This window comes from Lepus europaeus, chromosome 4 (genome assembly GCF_033115175.1).
Source record: "Lepus europaeus isolate LE1 chromosome 4, mLepTim1.pri, whole genome shotgun sequence".
Classification (NCBI taxonomy): Eukaryota; Metazoa; Chordata; class Mammalia; order Lagomorpha; family Leporidae; genus Lepus; species Lepus europaeus.
In genome coordinates this window covers 38,563,012-38,580,826 of record NC_084830.1, presented here as the reverse complement: position 1 = coordinate 38,580,826, position 17,815 = coordinate 38,563,012, and positions in this window count along the sequence as shown.

Below are 17,815 nucleotides of genomic sequence, written 5' to 3'. Positions count from 1 at the left end.
AGCACTTGGGCCATCCTCCACTGCACTCCCGGGCCACAGCAGATAGCTGGACTGGAAGAGGAGCAACCGGGACAGAATCCAGCGCCCTGACCGGAACTAGATCCCGGTGTGCTGGCGCCGCAGGCAGAGGATTAGCCTATTGAGCCAAGGTGCCGGCCACTGATTTTAAAATTTCTGAGAGGTTTGCTGAAACATTTGCAATCGTTACCTTTGGATTGTGGAATTACAGACATTTAGAAATGTGTTTGCTTATCCTGATTCTTTAAACAGTTTATTATTTACTTGAGAGGCAATGAGAGAGAGAGAGAGAGAGAGAGAGAGAGAGAGATTCTATTTATTGGTTCAGTCTCCAGATACCTGTGATGGCTGACTGTGGGTGGGCCCATGACAAAAGCCAGGAGCTAGGAACTCAGTCCAGGTTTCTCACATGGGTAGTAGAAACCTAAATACTTGAACTTTCAGTGCTGCCCTCCAGGATCTGTTTAGCAGGAAACTGGAGTCAGGAGGCAGAAATCAAACCTGTGCACTTAGATATGGGATGTGGTCATCCCAATCGCACCTTAATTACTAAGCCTCTTCACTCCATCCTGATATTTTGTTCTTCAGTAAGGAATATGTTATTAGTATAATAATATAAATTAAATTAATTTTAAAGGTGAGATGAGGACACTGACAAGTATATTCCTCCTTCCTTCTCATATTCTAGTCTTAGAGACTCTACTGTCAATGACCCTTAGTTCCTAGACGCAGTTGGTAAACTATGTGACAGAGAATCCCATCTGTCCTGAGTATTCTGTCTGGGGATCTGGAATTGAGAAATTGACAGAGTCAGATGATGAGTGCTAAACTGAACCGTCATGCAGAGCAGGATCCAGAGTGGGCGGGATCCATGACACACCAAGGCAACTGAAACATGGGAGAGCAGGTTTATTATTTCTGAATAAATCAAGAAGGCCAGCTAACAGGGCAGTAACAGGAGCAAAAGCAGATTCCAGAAGGGAGCAGAGCTGAGAAACCAAATGGCCTTCTGATGAATGGAAGGTAGAATCTTGCTATCCATGGAGCCCTCCACTTCCTATGTCTGCCTGGACCAACTCTATTTCATTTCTGGCTTTCAGAGCCTCTGTGAAATTGTGCTTCAGTTTTAAAAGAAAATCCCTGTTATCTCTGGATTGCAGTGAGTTTCTGCCCATTATGATAGTCTCAGTAAAGACAGAAGTGCATACCCTGAAACGAGAAGCACGGTAGGCCTCCGGAGTGGGGTGATTGAAGGTCATCAGCCACAGCTGCTGTAGGAGGCTCACCCCCACACCCAGCCCTGTCTTAGTCTGCTCCTGTTGCTATAACAAAGGGCTTGTTACTGGGTAGTTTAGAAACAACCAGAATTTAGTTCTTGCAGTTCTGGAGTCTGGGAAGGCCAGGATCAAGATGCAAACAGATTTGGTGTCGGGGAAGGCTTGCTCTCTGCTTCCAAGATGGAGCCTTCCTGCCTCTTCATGTGGTGGGTGGCAGAAGGTAAGTGGGATGAATTCACTAATTCCATCCACCAGGGCTAAGCCCTCAGGCCTAATGACCTCCCAAAGGCCCTGTTCTTAGCACTGTTGCATTGGGGATTAAGTTTCAATATGAATTTTGGTGGTAAATGAACACTGAAAACACTGCAAGCACCATACTGGGTTTTTAGATTTTCCATCTTTGGCCATGAACATTGTCAAACTGAGGATGGCAATTATCTTTCAAGAGAAGATTGAAAACAAAGAGAAGCAAAACCTCGACAAACGTTTCTCCCGAGGCAGCTGTAATTCCTAACTCATAACTACCCAAACATGTGGTTTTGTGGATTTCCTTGAAGACTTTTGAAGGTGAGGATTTTACAGTGCGGCTCTGCTATTCAATATTCTAAATTCTGTTGTGCAGAACTTAGCCTGAAATGCTTGAAAGCCTTGGCGAAAAAAAAAAAAGCAATATATAAGTGCATCATCAATATAATAATATAAATTCAATTAGAATGCTCATTCTGTTCTGCTGAGCTTCTTTCCTGACCTATGTGTGAAACGGCTCTTGGTAGAAGCTTTCTCATTATGAGGAACTCACTGTTCTGTCCCAGCTCTCTGTCAAGTGCTGCCACCTGTTTGGCACTTTCTACTCTTATTTTTTTAAGTCAAGTAGCCCATCATGTTAAGATCTGAAGCTTAGAGTCATGGCATCAGAACGATAGCATGTGGTTTCCCCTGATTAATATTTCCTGAACGTAAGTTATAGTTGCATTTTGAAGAGTACAGAGGGCAATTTGGCTACTTGATTGTTGTTAAGGTCGGATGGTGGCCCAACAAATGAAGAGCCTAACACTTTCCCTAATAATTTTCTCCTAGTAGCGTAATTCATCTTTTGTTATTATAGGAAAGCACAGATTATTGGCGATGGCCTAAGTCACTTCCCTTTTGAGTGAACCAGATGTCTAAATTATGCATTGCTAGGGGTATTTCTAGTTTTGTATTAATAGACTTTATTTTTTACAACAGTTTTAGGATTACATAAAAATCAAGCAGATAGTATGGAAGTTCCATTTCCCTCTTCCCCTACCTCTGCGCCAGATTCTGTTTTTAACATCTTACATTCATGTGGTACATTTGTTGCAACTAATTAACCAATGTGATAAGTTTTTAACTGAAGTCCATAGTTTATTAGGATTTATTTAATTCTAACCAAATGTCCTTTTTCTATTCCAGGATCGCATCCAGGATGTCACATCACATTTAGTTGAAATTGTCTCCTAAGCACCTCTTGGCTGTGGAAAACAAAAACCAAAATAATCAAGAGCTCTAAAGACCCAACTCTAAGGCAAGAAACTGCTCTGAGATTTACCTTCCTCTGTGACTTACCCTAGGCGGGCACCACTCTCTACATTGGCGCATACCTGAACATTGGTAAGACAAGCTGCAATTTTCACAAGTGACTATTAGAAAGTGAGGAATAAGAAATATTTGAAATATCTGAAAAAAAAAAACAAATAGTGCAATAACAATAAAGTCTCTGAATTTTAGAATTAGCATCTAATATCTCAATGGAATATCAATATATTGTATTAATCTCCCACCATTCTTTACTGTAACATAAAGTTGATATGGCTTTTTTCTCTCCTAGTGATGTTGGCAACTTGGACACCTCCACTAACGATTGTGTGCCTAGCCCTCGGAACTTTATTTTACACCCAGTCAAGTGCCAAAGTCCTTTATTTATTCAAACTCAAACTTTTGTGGGTTTGATGATTCTAGACAATTCCTCCTTGCTCAGATCTAGTCTCTGTTTTGAGATACTTGCTGAAGTGGGTAGACTAAGTTTCAGAATGCCTGCAACATTTACAGTCCTCTTTTAGAGGGCCACCTTCCATCCCAGAAAGGCCCTAGGCAGTTCTTTTTTTTTTTTTTTTGTTTATTTTTTTTTAAACTTTTATTTAATGAATATAAATTTCCAGTGTACAGCTTATGGATTACAGTGGCTTCCCCCTCCCATAACTTCCCTCCCACCCGCAACCCTCCCCTCTCCCGCTCCCTCTCCCCTTTCATTTGCATCAAGATTCATTTTCAATTCTCTTTATATACAGAAGATCAATTTAGTATAAAGGTTTCAACAGTTTGCACTCACATAGACACACAAAGTGAAACATACTGTTTGAATACTATTTATAGCATCAAATCACAATGTACAGCACATTAAGGACAGAGATCCCACATGAGGAGCAAGTGCACAGTGGCTCCTGTTGTTGACCCAACAAATTGACACTCTAGTTTATGGCGCCAGTAACCATCCTAGGCTGTCGTCATGAGTTGCCAAGGCTATGGAAGCCTTCCAAGTTTGCCGACTCTGATCATATTTAGACAAGGTCATAAAAGACAGAGTGAGGATAGTAACCAATGATCCTAACAGTGGCATTAACCAGGTTTGAACAATTATACAGCATTAAGTGGGGAAGAGGACCATCAGTACACACAGGTTGGGAGTAGAGCCATTGGTGGTAGAGTAGAGGTTATGATTACGAAGGAATGAGGCCCAAGTGTGCTAGACAGGGTCTAGAACAAAGGACAGAGTCATTATTAGAGGAGCTAAGAAAGGTGCTGTCTAAGCTACAAGTAAGTTTTCTGATTGAGAGGCAAATAGAACCTGATAGAAGGGGCTTGATAATAATCTGGTGGGCTTTAGGCCTTGTAAGTTAAGAGGCCCAGACCTATCTATCTCTTCACATGGGGTATATCCTAAGGGAGGTGTGAACCTCCTAGGGGAAGGCACTCTGTTGACTTTCATTACTTGGCTGGCCTGGGAGGAGAGCTGGCCAGGTAAAGGCAGGGGGCATCTCTAACAAGAAATTTACAGTTCTGCCTGCAATGTTGCTGACCCTACTTGACCACACCCTCAGCTGCAGTGGTCACTTTGGAAGTTGGGCTGAGTGAAGGGCTTTTCAGCTTAGAGCCAATAAGATCTGTGGCTCTGACCTGGGCATCCTTCGACTCCAGGGCAGGTCCATTTCCAGTGATCCAACTCTTGGCAGAGCTGCCAGGGCTCTTCACAAGCTGACTTCTGCTGAAGCCCAGGCTTACCACATTGAAAGCCACTGCAGTGGACTGGCCTGTTGGGTCTCCTTGAGGGCAGATCACTGTACAGATCAGCCACTAATAGGCCTGCCACCCATTGCTTCTGATGCCTAGCTTTCTTTTCCTCCTGGTTTGTGTTAAAGCAGACCAGAGGATGCAAGTCAAGGGAGTGCCGAAGTCCCATCTCTAATCTTCGGTGGCCTGAACTACAAGTCTATAGTCACAGGCATGTTCTGTAGTAGTTTTTCTAAGGTAGACAATGCCCATGAGGAAAATTATATTCTCACTTTAAAACTTTCTTTCCCTTTGGTCTGAAAGGGAGGTTTTTTCTACTTACTGTATACTTCGCTGATGGCGAAGTGAATCTAGCTATGAGATTATTATTTAAGTTCTTATTTTGGCTATGCTATTACAGAAAAATGTTAGCCATCTCTTTTATAAGGTCTAAAGATTAAATTGTGTGTCCTACAGATTCCTTCATAATAGAATTAGTTTCCTACCTTGAAGAGAATAGAGAAATGAAAGAAGAAGTTGGGCTTAGAATAGAGAAATGAGGGAACAAGTCCTAGATCGCTTGCTGACAATAGCAATATCACATGAATACTTAGCAAACAGTTTCAACCATTAGATAACAACTTAAGAAAACATTTACCAGAAGGTCCAATGCCTTCTACAAATTTTAAGAATCATGTATTTGAAAACACCTCTTAAATATCTAACATGGTGTAGTTTGTTTAACCAGTAAACTTAAGCACAACCATCTAAAATGTTTTTAGTTTCTTTCTACCTACAAGTTTAAAACATATGATACACAGATTCAGGTCCCACAAATTAAAATGTATCTTTGATTGATTTTAGCAGCTTAAATTTATGGACAATCTTATCTATAAGCCATTTAAAATAAAACTCTTAATAAAATTTCCCCATGTGGACATACAATATGTACACACATATAACATAGCATAATAGACCAATATAGCATTTTTAATAATAGCTTTTAAAATCTTTAACTCTTTTTGTAGATTGCCAATTGATTTGAATTGCTTTTTCTTTTTAGTAACCTCAGTTAACCATACTTTCTCTCAGTTGGTACTGTTAATACATTATTGGCTTCATCTGTTTACAGAGCCATCCCAAAGTACTGAATACAATGGAAGTGGCTGGAAAAAGTCCATAGGAACCTATAGGAGGACAGCTACACACAGAACCAACAACGCTTTAGTCTTATGAGCAGCACATCATATATAACTGTGGATGACAAAAGACTTTAAGTCGCCATGTTTAAAATTATAAACTCATAGACCAAATTTGATCTTGTTACAAGGTGATTATTCAAATCTTTGAAAATAAGCACATATTTACATAACCCATAGCTCTTAATAAAAATTCAGCTGTTTTTGAACAATTAGAATTTAACAGACATCATAGATTACTTTAACACATTGCTTTAACAGAGCATCAGAGTTTAATTCTATGTCAAAGAGAAATTGAGCTTCCTGTGATCTTTTGCTGTGAGGTTTCCTTCCTTTACCTTCTTTCATATTGGTGACCATGTTTCTGTGTTTCTGTGTGTAACACATCTTTAAGCATCTTTTGCAGGGCAGGATGAGTGGCAACAAATTCTTTCAGTTTCTGTTTGCTATGAAAAGTCTTAATTTCACCTTCATTCACAAATGAGAGCTTTGCAGGATATAGTAATCTGGGCTGGCAGTTTTTCTCTCTTAGTACCTGGGCTATGTCTCGCCATTCCCTTCTAGCTTGTAGGGTTTCTGATGAGAAGTCTGCTGTGAGTCTAATTGGAGATCCTCTAAGAGTGATCTGACTTTTCTCTCTTGCACCTTTTAGGATCTTTTCTTTATGTTTCACTGTGGTGAGTTTGATTACAACATGTCGTGGTGAGGATCTCTTTTGGTCATGTTTATTAGGGGTTCTATAAGCTTCCTGTACTAAGATGCCTCTGTCCTTCTCCAAACCTGGGAAATTTTCTGCTAGTATCTCACTGAAAATGCCTTCTAATCCTTTCTCCCTCTCCATGCCTTCAGGAACTCCTAGAACCCGAATGTTGGGTTTTTTAATAGTATCCTGTAGATTCCCGACAATATTTTTTAGATTTCTGATTTCTTCTTCTTTTCTTTGGTTTGCCTGTTTCCTTTCCTGTTCTCTGTCTTCTAAGTCCGATATTCTCTCTTCTGCTTCGCCCATTCTGTTTTTAAGGCTCTCTAATGTGTTTGTCATTTGATCTATTGAATTCTTCATTTCATTATGATTTCTCGTCACTATCAGAGTTTCTTGTTCCACTAATTGTTTCATTTCATTTTGATTCCTCCTTAATATTTCACTTTCATGAGAGAGATTTTCTATCTTGTCCATGAAGGATTTCTGTAGTTCAAGAATTTGTTTTTGAGAACTTCTTAATGTTCTTATCAATTTTTTGAGATCCGCTTCTTGCATTTCTTCGATCTCATCATCTTCATAATCTTGCATTGGGGTGTCTTTTTCATTTGGGGGCGTCATAGTGTCTTCCTTGTTCTTGTTACCTCGATTTTTGCATTTGTTGTTTGGCATGTTGGAGATATTTGGTTTCTTCACTGTGGTGTTTTTTCTTGTTACACTATGGCTCTATATTAAGAGGACTGTCTGCTTTCGGTGGAGCCTTAGAGGCTTGAGATAAGTGTGGACTGAGAGCTGTGTTTGGTTCCTCAGGGCTGAGGGTGTGTCAAAGATGACACTCCCAGGTTAGGCGTGGTAAATCTCTCTCTTTTTTTTTTTTTTTTTAATTCAAAAGGGAAGTAATTCCACACAGCTGAACGTACTTGGAGGTAGTTAGCAGGCAAATGATATACCCACAGGAGCCAGAGATTAGAAGCTCTTTCCCAAGGACCACACAGGGAATCTGTGCTGCCCTCAGTGTGGGCTCCAATTCTCCTGCAGTCTCCCACTGGGTTGCCAAGTTAGATCCTAATCTCCTGTTATTTCACCCCTCCCCCCAGAGTCAGGTTTTTCTGCTAGGCTCAGGGCCGGTGCAGACCTGAGGTCGCCCTGCTTATGACGTATGTCCAAAATGGCGCCTGCTCTTTGTCTTGCTTGCCTTTGAGAGGTGAGCGGAGAGAGAGAAACTCGTGTCCGTATCGGTCACTTTTTTTTTTCCTCTCTCTCTTCTAGTTAGCCTGGTGAACTTTTCCCCACGGAGTTTCAAGCCTTGTTCCCTCTAGCCTCCTCTTTCCACTTGCCCGCTGGTGTCTCGGGCTATGGAGGTTCGGCTCACCTCGCGTTCCAGCGCTGGTGCGTTGAGTCTGCCGCTGGTGTCCCGAACTTGGGCTCCCACGCTCTCCACGCAGGTCCACTGTGAATCACTAGTTCCGGAAGAGTGTCCTCTGCTGTTTATTCCCCTACTCTTCCTTGACCCTGCAGTATCTCCACTTATATTAACAACGTGTGTCTTGACGAACTATCAATGTGCTCCCTTCCTATTCCGCCATCTTGCCGCCCCTCCCCAAAGTCCCTAGGCAGTTCTTTAAACAAATATATTCACGATGGCACTGTGGGAACTCGTCTTCTTGGGCACAGCAACTAGACCAGTTGTGGACTGTCGATGAGAATCTAGAAGCCAAGAGGTTGTAGAACAAGAACTTTGCTCAATCAAAACAATGGGGATTGAAATGAGTAAATAAAGTATGAAAAGAAACTTAGAGAATGAAGACAGCAAAGCCATAAGGCAGGAGCATGAGTAATAGAAATGGTCAGCAGAAGTAATGAGTCAACCAAAGTGATGAGTAAGTGGAAACCAGATGACATAGGTCATTGTTTATAGCAGAGAGGGAGGTGGAGAAATAGAAGCAAGCTGACTCATTATACTAGCAGAACTCTAAGAACTCCTGGGGCTGAGGCAGTGACAAGGTAACTGAGATCTAGAATTACATAAACCAACTCCTGAGCTCTGTGCCTCTCTGGGAGGCCTAATCTTTAAGGTGTTCTCAGGTTCCAGATATTACATTGTCCTCATTTCTACCCATACACTGGTTGGGTCTTGTTCCTCAAGGTAACAGAAGGGAGTTTAAATAGCACGTGTACCCTGTGCACATTCAAGTTGGCAGGACATTTGGTTACGACTATAAATGATCTAGCCCTTACCAACCCAGCTTATTTACTTTGCACTTCACAAAGAAGCTCCAAATTGTTTTACAGAGGCTCGACTTTCACTCTAACATGGGGAAGCAACCTATAAAAGTCAAATTAATGCATTCAAAAATTGTATCATGGGTAAAAAAGGATACACTCCCCCCCCACCCCCGCCCCTCAGATTTCAGTTGTCAACTCCCTTTGCATTGAGTTCTGCTGTTAACTGACTAAAACGCAATCAGTTTAGTTATTCTCTTTGATTTTGGATTGGTTTGATTTTGATTATGCCTGGATTCTCCCATAGCCTTCTCCTCTATTAAGAGTTGCTAATATTTATACATGCAAGGAAACAGTCTGAAAATTTACATGTATTAATTCATTTAATCTTCACATCAACTCACTGAGGAAGGTATAATTATTATTCCCTAATTGTATGTAAGAACATTGAGGCTTAGAGAGGTTAGATAATTGGCCAGAGTTCATATGGCTATTAAGAGGGATTTGAAGCATAATCTGTTTGAAGTTAGAGCCTTAGTTCTTAGCTAGGGGCCATGTTCTCCGATGCCCACCATCCTTGTGATTAAGTCCTTCCTACTTCCGATAGCTAGCACCAAGGCCAACATCCAGTCATTGCTTGCCTGGGTCTCCCAAGGTCTAGCCTGCTTCCCAGTAGTGTGCCATGCCTACCTGTAGCAAAATCTCTGATAAATGCCCCTTTAAGGGTCAGTATTGAGGAAATAAATTAGATTGGTTCTCTACTTCAGAGTCACAGAAATCCACCTCCTAGTGTCTTGTTTTCTCAAAATAATCTGTCTTGATGAGGTTGTGTCACTATCCAGTCATTTCCACGGTGAGTTGAACCCACAAAACAGTGTTTTCTCCTGGGGATTTGTGAATTTCTTCTATTTCAGCAGTGGTTGGAACTGTTCCATTTCTCTAAAGTTTCCCATGTCATGGGGGCAGTTAAGGCAGTGTGGTGATAGCTGCATCCGGTGTTCCGTGGTTGACAGCTGTTGATCAGTCCCCATCCTTCAGTGCCTATAACTTCCTGCTGAGTCTCTGTTCTCTAGCTTCTGGCTGTTCTGTCCCAGCTATGAGTCTGACTATGAGACAGGCAGGGGCAGGTGCTGTGATGAAAGCTTTCAGCTCCTTTTCTGGAAACTTCCATTATAGCAGTTGCCATTTCCCATACTCTGACTCTTGGTAAAGGTGGGTGGACCCCGTATTTAATCTCCTAAAATAGGAAAAAGGCTGACTTCAAAGTATAAAACTACTTACGCAAACTTTAGCTTGCCCAATAGCATCTCTTTCTTCTGGAGAAATTCCCTACCTCCAGAGGCAGACCAGTGTTGTAGGACTGCTAGCCTGCCATCCTCTTTGGTAGGACCACTAACCTAATATTATGGATTGCTGACACTCTTTCCAGAAACTTACTTTATTGGCCAGGCCCTTTTACTATGAAAAATGCCAGTTACTCTTTCCACAGTTTTCCTCATAACTAGGGCATAGGCAAATAACTCAGTATTGGTTCAGAGGACCCAAAGGAATATTCATTGAGGGCCTGGGGGAAAGGTTTCTGTTCCTACAAAAAGGGAAGCATCCCTTTCTTTTCTTCTGTGTGTGATTTGTCCACATGTGATCCTTGGAACCACTGCAGCCCTTTTGGGGTCATGAAAGGAGGTATCAATGTCAGAGTACAAAGAAGAAAAGTACCTGGGCCTCTGAGCTGTTGCATCAATGTTTGAAGTTACCTATCTTGAATTTTTTGTTATAATGATAGCAATGATTATAGTTATTACCACTTAGTATTGCAGGTTATTATTACTATTGCTAGAAGCTAGGACTTCTATGGAGCCTCTTTTATGCCAAACATTTCATTATTATGTGAGAGGATAAATATTTGTGTTGTTCAAACCATACCTTTTGGCTGAATATTCTATCCTTTGTAGTTGAAAACATTCTGAGACATTCACTGCTCTGGTTTCTGTTCTCTCTAAGCCTTAGAGATCTTTGAGAGGTCCCTTTGGGAAGCAGGCTTGAGCCTGTTCCCTCCAACATATTTAATTCTCCCAATATAGGTTGAATCCTCTTTTCCTAGTTATCCTTTAATGAAACCTCTTCTCCCATGTAAGTGTTTTGAGTTCTCCCTATCAGTTATATGCAAAAGCAACTATGAACTTGCAAGGACTTTATTTTAAGCCCAGTGATCTCTGAGTTATGCTGGCAGTAAAAATCAGAACACATTGAATTTTTTGAGGACCACTCTCACAGAAATATCTTAAAATGGAAGCTTGGAGTGAGCATGGGGAAACTATTTCTGTGGTTCTTCCAGTCCTCTCATTCCCTGACCACACTATTTCCAGAAGTCAGTCAGATTGCTCGAGAGCTCCATCTCCTCTGAGGACCTGTCCTTAACTGTTGCTGCAAATGTTATCTGGTCACGAATGTCCACTACAACCATTTTCCTGCTCACATACTCCAGCTGGCAATGCCTCACCTGCATTCCATGCCTTCATATATAACAAAATACCAACCTAAAGAGCCCTATAAACCTTACAATATATACAGATGTAGCTTTTGAGAATCATGAAGATTTGCTCATGATCTCCTTTCATTGTTATCAGCTCTGCATCCTAGGAACATATTTATATTCTACTCTACTTTATTACTTCATTCAACTACCCATATACCTTTGATTTTCCCCCACATATATGGACTATGTTTGAACTGGTCATATTTTCTTTTGTTGCTATTGACTACATCTCACAGTTTATTAATACTCATGACTAATGTTTGTCAACAATTCACAATTTACAGTTTGCTTTTCACATTTATTATTTCATATGAACCTCATAACCATTGCCATTAATATGAGAATATTGAGGCTCATACTTGCCTGAGACAACTCAGCTGAAAAATGGTAAAGGTGGAGAAGGAGCAGATTCTTCTGAAGCCTATGAAAGTTCTTTGTGGTGAAATGCTCCTAGGCTGCTTTAAGTGATGCATGACTTTAAGATTGAGGCAGAAGCACAGGGACCAGGTCATGGAGTAAGGAAGGATAAACATGCAGGGCAATGCCTTTCAGTGCTAGAACTGCAATGGGGAGAGATCTGAGGAATTAGACTTCAGTGGGTTTAGAGCAGGTTACGTGGGCAACTCCATAAGCCTTGATTTCCTCATCCGTGAAAATAGAGGTCCTGGTAGTACCCATCTCTTCACATCATTAGTTCTATTAGGACAGTGATTGCCACATAGGAAACACTTTATGAAAACTGCTATTTTGATTTCTGTCCTATATGGGCATGTGAAGTTATTGAAGAGAAATCTGGGGCAAATCAGATATCTTTTGTTCTCCCTCATGGCAGACCCTTTCATTTTCTCCATCCTTGGAAAAGTTCAGGATAATGTCTAGATTACAGAGCCAGTGCCTGGATGCCCTCAGGGATCATCAAACTTTGAATGTAAGCACCCTGGTAGTAAAGTCAATCTTGAGCTTAAGTAGAAACTATAATGTTCAGCTCTGTCACTGTTTAAAGAGTTCCTTTAAAGAGTTTAATAAAGAGGATCAGCAGGATTCTTGGGTATTAAGCATGTCTTTCAAGGCAATATTTTAACAAGGAAGTATAATACAGCAAGCCCTTGGATTAATCTTCTCTTAAACTATCCATGAGCTCAAGATGCAGAGAAAAATATCCTTGGAAAATTGCAGAGACTTTACTGAGCCTACTTGGGAATGCAAGAAAATGATAGATGCTTGATTACTAACCCCCATCTGGGCTGGCTTTGTCTCTCTTGAAAATCTTAAAACAAAAATGACTGGAGAACTCAACAGCATTGCTTCTTTCTTTGTTCCTTTCTCGGGAAGGAGGCAATAGGATCTCTCTGGGTTTATCCCTGGGGCTGGTGGGAGGGCTGGGGGCAGCTGTGTCCACTGTGGAGGTTCTCCACAGCTTCTTTACTGAAGTTGCTATGGGGTGTCCTCAGCACAAAGACTGTCTTTTCTCTGAGAGCTCATGGTTTATTTTTAACATCTGGTGCCAAGACCTTGTGTTGTTTGCTTGCATCAGAGTGTGGGCAGCATACATGCAATTTCCCAGCCTGGGAGCGTTTGTCTGGTATGAGTCATTAGGAAGTGGCCGCTGCCTCTTTCTTCAGAGCTCTATAACTGGGGCCATTTTAGGTGGCCTGTCCTTATGCATTTGATTTTTAGTTCTTTAGTGTTATTTTGTCTTCTGAAGAATTCTTTTAACAATTACAACACTTTGTGGGTACTTTTTTCTTTTTACATCAGTAAAATACTAAGACCTTTATTTCAGAAATGCAAGAAAAAGGATAGGGATAAAGAGAATGGGAGAGAGAGAAAGAGAAAAAGAGAGAGAGAGAGAGAGAGAGAGAAAATTGGGTATTATCTTCTCTTTCTCCTTTATTTTAGACATTGTAAGATGGGCACATACCATCTCTCTGGACTTCAAAGGGCTGATGGAATCGATGATTTCTGTGGGGTTTGATTTGATAGGTACATGGGTTTTCCCATTGTCCCCAAATATCTTCTGCACTTTTTGCTCTGGTGTATTCCTTTGAGTTAAGCAATACTTTACTCTAGCAGACTCTTTAAAAGGCAAATCAAGATCTTGGAAGAACTTTCAGAGTGGGAACGATTTCCAGAGAGGGACTCACCTGAAACATCAGCCCCTCAATATTCTGGTATCTGGAAATTCACCACAACATCCACCCAAGGCTGGCTTTGTTTTGTGCTATTATTGCAGCTCTAACTGCTCTGAAGTATGTGGATAACTGTTCTCTACTCCCAGAATCTGTGTTCTCACATAGAACGTAAAATGCCTCTTCCTTCAGACTTTCTAAGTTACTAAGAAGCATCAGCAGATCAAGTATAAGATGTCTTGAAGTAAGTATAAGACGAGTTAAGGAAGTACAGGTATAACGGTTTCACGGGAAGTAGGTCTCAGAGTTAAGAAGTTCGCCAGTACCCTTATTGGTAATGACTTTATCCATGGGGGCTAGGTAAGGGAGGGAAAAGAAGGGAGAAAAGCCAATAGTTGTGAGTACCTACTATATGCCAGGCCCTCTGCTAAACTCTAGAGATAAAATAATAAGACATGATATGAATGCACACATTTGCAAATATGTAATTGAAGCAAAGTATCATGGGAACTCTGTATGAAATACAATTGGAGTTCAGTGGAGGCATGACAAAGAGTATGGTTAAGTTACTGAGGGGGAAGATCCAGGAAAATCTTTCTATGGAATGTGAAATTACAAGTGAATCTTGAAGATGATGAAGCACTGGCCAGGCAGAAAGTGCAAGGGCAGATTTTCCAGGTAGAGAAAGCCTGGAGGTCTGGACTTGCTTGGGAAACTCCAACCACTAAAGCTTAGGTTTGGAGAAATGTAATGCTGAGTGGCAAAGCTTCAGAAGTGGGCAGATCATGGTGGTTTTTGCATCTTCCCAAGAAATTTGATCATATCTGGAAGGCAAAGAAGGAAACTCTGAAAGGTATGTGTGTACATTTTTTCCTCAAAGAGAGCAATGAGGTGATCAGAGGTGCATTTTTGAGAGCTAGCTTTGGCAGTACACAGCAGTACCAGGTATACTAGGTAAAGCAAATTGCAAAATTTTTGTAGGTAGCAGATTCTTTTTATCTTCATTTTATAAAAATGGCATATAGAAACAAGAACTTAGAATGGCAGCACACAAAAGTATGCTGACTTGGCTTCATATTTGCTTGTTTAGTAGCAGTAAATGTGAGGACTTATATTCATTAGTCCTATCTTCATTAAAATTAAACTCACCATTTAACCTTTGCCAGGCCACTTTATAAACTCACACTGGTGGTTTCTGTTTATCCAGAAACAATCTTATTAAATTTAGATGAAAATTTCTGTTGTTGTCAAAGAAATAAGTCTTCTTAGACATACTGAAAATGTAGAGCAAACATCCATCCATCCATATCTATCCTACCCACTCCAGGCTCTGCATGAGATATCAGAGCTGTAAAGGTGAAAGAATTCAGCCTTTTATCAAACAGCTTACAACCCAAGTTCAGAGACTGATGTGTAAACAGATAATGGCAATCTATATAATAACATAAATTCTATTAAAATATATTTTCTAATAAAATAGACATTTAGTTTTCTTTGTGTAATACATTTGAAAATTAAGGTTTAATTTCCAGATACAGAATTTGCTATTTAGGTACCTTGATCACATTATTTGACCATAATAACATATATACTTATAGATTATCTATCTATCTATCCAAAATAGTGACTTCAACAAGTTTACTACATAAGAGACAAGCACATATACCCAACAGCTTTCACATGGGCCTTTTGTGAGGGCCAATTCACTATCAGCCCTAGTAGTCATGCATATGTTTGTTGAATCTGCTGAAGAATGCAAGGTGTTGTCCTGACCATTCTTTACCCTGGCCATGTCTCAGTTGTGTTTGCAGCAAGTCCCTTAGAGGGCTGAGGTAACATCTCCACTCAGACTCAGGACAGGTTTTCTTTTGTTTACTGCTGAAGTGGAGAATGGCCCAAACTTGTGTTCTTCACAGGAAAATGCAGCCTGCTACACATGCAGGCATTCTTAGTGGACACTTTGCTTCATACTTGTAGGAATATGGGGGTCTCACATGAACTGCGTGCCAATGCACCGTTTACCGCTTTAGCTATGAATAATAATGTTCTTTTTCTGACCTAGCAGCCTCATGTCTTCTGCCAGTATTCATAGAACAGTAACAAGCAAATTTATTAGATTGTTATTAGTATAAAATCTGAGACCCTGCTCCATAAATATAATAGTCAAAACATAACAAAGAGAGATCGCTCCATCAGTAACAATAACAATATGGATTACAAAGGAATAAATTATGGAAAAAGTAGTTTTTATCCATATGAGAAAAATGGAATAGTTCATTCAAATTAAAAAAGAAACCTTGACAAATAGAAAACAATGCTATATTCCTCACATAGGAAGATTAAATATATGGGAAAAAATTTTTTTCTTCTTAAATATTTTTACAGGTTCAGTGTAATTGCAATCAAAATCCAAATAAGCTGCTTGCAAACAATATTTTTTTAATTCTAAATTTATAGAGAACAACACCTTATATAATATGGCAATGACATTCTAGAAAAGAGAGATGAGTAGCACAGAAGTTAAGAGCATGAGGTGGCAGTATAGCAGTGTGGATAATAATGTGACTTTGCCACTAGAATGATCCGCCTTTGAGTCTGGGCGCTTTCATGCAGTACTGGGACTTGGCCAAGGTACTTGACATCCCTAAGCCTCAGCTTTCTCATGTGTGTAATGGGGCTTGTAATAGCAATTGCTTTGTAAGTTTGCTGAACTGATTAAAGTACTTAGCAACATGCTTGGCATTTGGTTCGTACTCAGTAAATGTTGGCTATTAGTATTTTTTAACTGATATAAAATATATCACAAGTCTAGTTGGAAATGGCGCCAGATTTCAATAATTTAGTGAGAATCTATTATCTTTGATCAATTCATGTATAGTTTCCATATGAAGAATGTAATTTCTTTCTTTCTTTCTTTCTTTTTTCTTTTTTTTTTTTTTTTTGACAGGCAGAGTGGATAGTGAGAGAGAGAGAGAAAGGTCTTCCTTTTTGCCGCTGGTTCACCCTCCAATGGCCGCTGCGGCTGGTGCATCTCGCTGATCCGAAGCCAGGAGCCAGGCGCCTCTCCTGGTCTCCCATGCGGGTGCAGGGCCCAAGGACTTGGGTCATCCTCCACTGCCCTCCTGGGCCATAGCAGAGAGTTGGCCTGGAAGAGGGGCAACTGGGATAGAATCCAGTGCCCAAACCGGGACTAGAACCTGGTGTGCTGGCGCCGCAAGGTGGAGAATTAGCCTGTTAAGCCACGGCGCCAGCTGTAATTTCTAACAAAGGTAATATCCCACATAACCAGAGAAGAAACATATGCACATATACACACATGTTATATGTGTATGTATGTATAAATAAAACATACAATACACATAGCTATGCAGACACATAAACATTTATAATAAAAGAAATTTGAATAGAGAAGGGAAACATTAGTGTCTTTACATGAATGAGTGCATTATGTCTATATGCACACATGTGTAATAAAGTGTTAACTTCAAAGAGTTAAGAGGACTACACTCAGTGAAAAGACATCCCTCACTAACAGACTAATAATTCAAAAGAAAATACCTCAGAGCACACTAAACCTTATTTGATATGTAATCCTACCCACTAGGAAATCCTTTATGCAAAATTCTCATCTAATAAGCTCTTCTTTCCTGATTTTTTGGACCACCAAAATCAAATACAGGTTCTGGTGCAAAGGTTAATCACATCCCTTTAAGGGAAAACCCTCTCAAATCTGATTGCCAAGTGCTAGGGGAAAGTTGTAAATATGTGGTAAGTTCTGAATTAAATTTAAGGTTATTTTAATTATAAAAGCATTAATGACAGCAGGAAATTTAATGAAATAGTGGACCATGAAATCAGTGTTATCATTTTAATACATAACAGAATATGACAAACTCCATAAGATTCCTGTTCTCTTTCATGTCTGTTACAATTTCGTTCTATTAGTTTCTACAAATAGAAAATTACATATAAAATTGAGTTTAACCAAATCTCTGTTAAAATCAGACAATCTGATTTGGTATTATATAACCACACTGAAATTTCATTTAATTTAGAAAAGACTTCTCCTGGTGCCTTGAATACTAACTACTTTTCTAACAACACGTGTGTAGCTCTGAGTTTGACAGGGGAATAATCCTTGTACTGAACAATAGATCAAGATTTTAACAGAAAGAATGAAGACGGATAGAAATGGAGAGCTTGACCCAAGCTCTTACAGAAGAGATTTCAAAAGCACTTCTTGCAATGGCCTGAAAATATTTACTTGCACTCATCATCTTACAAAAGAATTCTTTCTCAGGAAAAAGTTGAAGATTCAGATGTCAGGCCTGACTGTCTGTGAATCCGGCATGTCTGAGGCTCTGCTGGTCTCTGTGGAGAATAAAAGGCCTTAGAAAATGGTGTATGTGCTTCAGCTATACTCCCTGAATTGTTATTATAGCTGT